Source organism: Gopherus evgoodei, chromosome 24 (genome assembly GCF_007399415.2).
Source record: "Gopherus evgoodei ecotype Sinaloan lineage chromosome 24, rGopEvg1_v1.p, whole genome shotgun sequence".
Classification (NCBI taxonomy): domain Eukaryota; kingdom Metazoa; phylum Chordata; order Testudines; family Testudinidae; genus Gopherus; species Gopherus evgoodei.
In genome coordinates, this window is record NC_044345.1 from 9,567,304 (window position 1) to 9,573,303 (window position 6,000).

Here is a 6,000-nt window from a genome sequence, read left to right on the forward strand (position 1 = left end):
TTTTATGCTTTGATTCACAAGTGCTCCATGCCCGGCTTATGCAAAGAAAGGTCAGTCTATGGGCATATGGGGGTAAATTTCCCTCCAGTAATTGACTAGGTGTGCATTGAGTCACATGATGTTGCTTGTGCTACCTGATTGGATGTGGCTAGGAGTCTATAGCCTCCATGCCCTCACTTTCTCTACTCATTTCTTGTCTCTTGTCTTATAGTTAGGTTGGGAGCTCCTTGGGGCAGAGACTGTCTTTTTGGTTTGGGTTTGTGCAGCGCCTAGCGCCATGGGGTCCAAGGCCATGATGAGGGCTTCACCAGATAATTTCACCCGGGCTTGGCATCTGGCAACTGTTTAAGGATTATTCCTCACAAGCTGCCCATGAGGTAGGGGAAGGGTTATTAATGACTAATTATTAGTAATTAGTTATTGTCATTTCCTTTTTACACAGGGATGGAGGAGCAGATTCTCAAGAGCCCAGCAGCACCCCTCCCAGCTACAATCTTGTCAACACTAAGCCTTTAAAAATCATGAGCTGCCCCCTACCCCAATCACTAGATTGGCTTAAAAACTATGAGAATAAAAAAAAAATAATACTACATTGGGGGTTTCTGTTTCTTTGCCTTCTGGGTTGTAAGCCTTTCGGGGCTGCAATGTTCAGCTTTTCTCCCAAACCGTGAGAGCTAGAAACTTTAATACTGAATGACAGTGGAGAGGCTCATGTCATCACCTGACTCCAGGAGCTGGGGCTTGAAGAAAAGCAGCGAGTAAACCTGAGACTTGGGATAAAATCTCCAGAGTCAGCAACAGCTCCTTGTACGTGTTTAGCACCCACTGTGCTGCATCTAAAAATCTGGCCCCAGTTGTTGAGAATTAACTGGCTGAGGCTCACACAGGGAGCCAGAGGAAACCTGAGTTATCACCTAGTGCCTGAACCACTGACCATCCTTCCTCCTTCTGGGACTGAAGACTCCTGGCAGAATAATGATCAGGGTATTCTCTGATTTGCTCACACCTACGCCTGTTTCACAGGCATTTGTGACTAGGGTACCCGGTCCCCAGCCCTGGGTTCAAACAAAATCCCATTGGCATGAATGACTAGCGCATAGGAACCAGAGGACGCAAAGAGTAGCAAGGACCCTGAAGGGACATTCCCAGACCTGGTGCTGCACTTCTCACCCAGTGCTAATACAACAATCAAGGTGCTAGAACTGCCTCACCCTGTCCAGGGCTTTGGAGACAGGAAGCAGACCCTGCAGGGGTCCACAATAAAGTCCCAGTGTGGGCTTATAAACCACTTTTCACCTGGGTGATTATCTCTAGAGAAACCATTTGCGCTGCAGCAGAAATGAGCAAGGTGGGGCTGGCATATCTGTATAATGCCTCCCAGCATGATGGGGTCGTAGATACGTAGAATTTAAAGCCGAAGGGACCATTAGATCATCTAGTCTGGCCCCCAGCATATCACAGGCCAGGAACTTTCACCCAATTCCTCCTGCATTTTGCCCAGTAACTTGTGTCTGGCTAATGCATCTCCTCCAGAAAGGCAGCCAGGCTTGGTTTGAAGATATCAAGAAACGCAGCATCCTCTCTTGTGTTGGAGCTCGTCCCAAGGCCGAACCACCCTCCCAGTTAGAAATCTGGGCCTAATTTCTAACAGGTATTTATCTGGCTTCAGCTGCCAGCCACTGGCTCTGAGTCAGCCTTTCTCTCCTTGATCAAAGAGCCCATTAGCACCCACTATTCTCTCCCCGGGAAAGCAGTCCTATAGTGTCATCAAGTCACCTCTCCACCTTATCTTTGATCAGCTAAACAACCGGAGCTCTGTACGGCTCTCACAAGAAGGCATTTCCAAATGGTTTGCACAGCCCTTTTCTGCCCCCTCTCCACCTTTTTGAGCCCAGGCAGGATGGGCAGTCGGCAGCTGGGCACCTGTTTCTGAGCAATTCGGATCTCCTGGGCACATAACAGAGTATTCGACTCCCCCAAGCATCATGCCTTGGGGAGGTAGGACAGGTGGAGCCTTTACGGGGGTGGGCTTCTCCCTGAACAAGGAGACGATGGATGCTTTTGTAGCATAAGGGCCGAGCAGGGAGTCTAGAGAGCTGGGTTCAGTTCCTGGCTTTGCGACAGGTTCCCAGGACAGCCTTGGGCCCTTTCCTTAATCTCTCCCCATCCGCTGTCAAGTGGGGAAAATAATCTCTCCTCTGCCAGTGGGTTGTGAGCGCTTTGGGGTTCCTCTCTCATGAGGTGACTGTGCATCGCCTGAGGGATCCCCTGCTCTTGGCTGGGGTCCCCTAATACTGTGCCATTACCCAACTGGATTGAGCCAATTGTTGGGAGCCTGGAGGAAATTTAATGGCATCATTAACGAACCACGGACCCAGCCCTGCGTTTGTCACTCCATCACACTGAGGGACGAGGGCAGGCACTTGGCCCTGTAGCCATCGCGACGCAGGCAGGGCTGGGTAAGGAGGGCAGCAGTTTTCTAGCTGCCTGTCTCCAGCTGCTGGGCCTGTGTCAGGTGCAAAGAGAGTGGAAGGGGCTGCGAGTGGAGGAAGTGATAGGGGGAGCCCAGGGTGCCTACTTTGGGGCTCCCCCGTGGGTAGATGCGGAGCAGGCTCCAGGTGGTGGGGTCTGCGAATTCCGAGCTGCAGGACCGGATTCCACCCCCCACTGGCTGTGGTGGCACCTACTTATCAATCAATGCCAGCTCCCTGCTGCAAAAGGAATCCCAGCCCAACAAGGAGGCCATGCTGGGGTCGGCCATACGGGCCGGGACGGATCCCGTTCCAGTGGCGCAGAATGCCAGGCTGGCAGAGGGCAGTCAGGGAGGGCTGTCTGGTGGGATCCCAAAGAGATATTGATTTACAGGAGATTTTTGTCGTGAATGAGGGACTTTCCACTCTGCCTGCACGTCAAAGAAAAGTTTGATTCTATCTACAGGTTTTGCTATATTCCCTCTTACATCCCTCTACCCCTCCCTCTCTCTCTGACCCTGATCCTGCTCTCATTTAACCCAGTATAAAGCAGAATCGATCCCGTGGAAATGCACCTCAATGTAAAACCAACACAAGCACAATCAGAATCAGCCCATCTCTTTCTCTCTCTCTGCCTACCGTCATCTTGGCATCTGACTGGCATCCAAGTCAGTTTAGGAGATTTCTGTGCAGGGTTAGGGTGAGAGGCAGGGTAACACCAGCTGAGCAGAAGCACCCATGAAGAGTCCAGGCCCATCAAATCAGAGCGCAACGCAGAACCATCCCCTGCTCCGCCTTCACCGCAGTTAGGAATGGATCCTGCCCTTACCTTGAGCCCCGAGGAAGAGGCACAGTTCGCAGACTGGGTCCACGTTGGCTGGACGGGTGGTGGAACCTGAGATGAAAACTACCCGATCCCCCTTCGCCCGGTCAGAGCGGTGGTGTGCAAAACTTTCTCACGCTGCGAGCCGAGCCGGGTAAAGTTGGTGCCCTGAAGTGCCAAGGTTCAGCTGCAGTGGCGCGGGGGCAAGGGCTCTTAAGTGCTGTTTCCACAATCAGATAAGAGGCTCTGAAAAGCCCTGGTCTCCCATCTATTTCATGCCTCCTTTTTTTTTCTTCCCCACTTACAAAACTTTGTCCAAGTTCAATTCAATGAAAGGATTATTTTTTAAAAGGAGGGGGCGGCAAAGGGAGTTGATTGGCAGCCCGGAGGGCCCTATCGCAGAAGGATGGGGCTGGCACCGATTGGAGGGGCCCAGGGGAGTGGGAGGAGCTGGGGAGTGTGAAAGAAAAAGGGAAGGAAAGAAAGAAAGAAAAAGAGCTGGCAGCGAAAGGTGGGAGGCAAGGGGCGGGAGCGGGAGAACAGAGAGTGAAAGTTTGAGAGGAAAGTTAATGAGGTGGAAATCAATCCCTCACTCAGATAGGGTCACATTACCGCTCCCAGGGAGTGGGGGGATGGAGAACAGCGCAGGATTTCACCAGTCCCCAGTCCCCGGAGAGCTTTGTGGATTTAAAGGGCGCAGGAAGCCAGGCTTAGCAGGTCCCAGGGCTTAGGCCCTGGCTGTTCGCACCGGTGTCAGTTAATGCAGTACCAAAGCCCTGCAGAGTGGTGCTGCACCGGCATAATGCGGGGCATCACCTTCCAGCTTAGCACTAGGTCAGTTACACCCAGGCGGCCACCTGGGTGAGCATCCCCAGACTGGAGGCAGGTTCCGGATGGCGGGCATAGAGGGAAGGTGGGCAGGACAGGCTGGGAATCATTCACAGGGCCTGGCTCTCCTCTGCCCTGGCATCTTGCACAGCTGTTTATACTAGGGCGTGGTGATCCAAAACGCCAGCTGCCTGCATCTTATTTACACCTTTGCATCGCTCTGGAAGCACAAAGGGGCCATAAGGTGGGTATGATCCACCGTGACAGCCCCTAACACGCCAGAATCATGAGATTGGCTTGAGATTTGTATTTATTCATTTTTTTAAAGAATATATGTTGGGTTCAATCCATTGGGTCTCTGGTTTCTGAGCCTCCAGGGTCACGTTCTCCGGCTCTTTTCTGCAGCCAGCAGGGCTAGACACTTACTTTAAAAAAAGAAAAAGAAAAAAAAGAGACAGCTGAGATTCTCCCATCATACCTTGACTCCAGGAGCTGGGGCTTTATGTAAAACATCCAGTATTGCAAGACATGTGATAAAGTCGTGGAATCTGGAAACATTGTGGGATGGCAATGGATGCCCCCTTTATGCTGCCAGAGTGGCGTTAGTGGAACTAATGATCAGGCCCTGCCGTTCTGACCAGCTACCGTCTCGCACTCACCTGGCACTGGGGAAAATGATGTCCCCCCAGGGAGGGGAACGAGGTCCCTGGGGCTTTAAGGTCAGAAGGGTCCATTCTGCATAGGTGCTGAGTTTTATTTTTCCCTGGGGTGCCTCACCTCTGCTCTGCCTTGAGGCCCCACCCCTGCTCCGCCTCCTCTCCTAAGGCCCCGCCCTCCCTCTGCCTCTTCCCGCCCTGCTCCAACCCCTTTCCCGAGGCCCCCTGCCTGCTCTCCACTCTTCCCCAAGTGCCTCCTCCAGCCGCCAAACAGCTGATCAGTGGCCTCGCAGGACAGCTGTGGCTGGTGGGTGCTGAGCACCAACCCTTTTTTCCATGGGTACCTGAGCCCTGGAGCACCCACAGACTTGGCGCCTAAGCCATTGGGACCCTCGAGTCTGACCCCCTGGATTACCCAGGCCAAAGAATCTCACTCCGAATCGGTCTAAGGGCTGTGAGTTCTGATCAGCACTTGGATAGCGAGAGGACCCTGCTCTGAATTTGTGCTTGGGGTGGGGGTGGGAGGAACTTGGTTAAAGATTTCTTGGTTAAATCAAGCCCTGCTCTTTCCTGGGATGCCCCCCACCTCCATGGGCAGGGAGCCCCACTCTCACCCAGGGAAAACTTCCAAACCAGTCACATGCCCCATCTTTTTCTTAAAGAGACAGTTCCCATTAACTGGCATACAGAGATTAGAAGGGCCATTCCCACAATGATTCCAGGGATCTTACACCAACAGTTAAACATACAAGCACCTTTTCTTGCCATCCCCCGGTCTGAACCTAGAACCACCCAATCCACAGCACAGCACTCATTCCCCGTGGGAGTAATCGGCACCAGGGGAAGTGTGTGGTTAGCGTGAATGTGGACCAGCCCAGACAGGGAGGCAAAGCTCTCACTCTGCCAGCTCATTACACAAGCGTTTGTTGAGCAGCAAGTGTCGAGATTCTTGGTTTTGCTTCCTGGCTTTGGGTGCAGATTACGGGCCAAACAGAGCCACTGCCCAATGGCCCCCTGAACCTGGAACTGCTGCATGGCCAAGCAGGAGCTGCTCCTACTGGATGCAAAGAACCAAATCTCTTAGTGTAGAAGCTGAAGCAGAGTCACAAACGTCTAGCTGCTGGGGAATGAGCTGCAGAAGCACCCGGTTTAAGAACATAAGAACGGCCAGACTGGGTTGGACTGAAGATCCCTCTAGCCGAGTGTCCTGTCTCCCGACAAT

The 6,000-nt window shown here is 52.6% G+C and overlaps 1 protein-coding gene across 5 annotated transcripts in view; it reads right to left on the reverse strand.

The window, feature by feature from the left end:
• KCNJ10 (potassium inwardly rectifying channel subfamily J member 10) overlaps window positions 1–3,591 on the reverse strand; it is a 65,367-nt gene extending 61,776 nt beyond the window's left edge. For 4 of the 5 annotated variants that reach the window (XM_030542436.1, XM_030542435.1, XM_030542434.1 and 1 more), the window contains exon 1: window positions 3,301–3,591. The gene's annotated coding sequence lies outside the window, so the exon portion shown is untranslated. Of the gene's footprint in view, window positions 1–3,110; window positions 3,189–3,300 lie in introns of those variants that run through there. The other variant, XM_030542433.1, reaches the window with a different exon arrangement.
• Window positions 3,592–6,000: the final 2,409 nt, after the last annotated feature.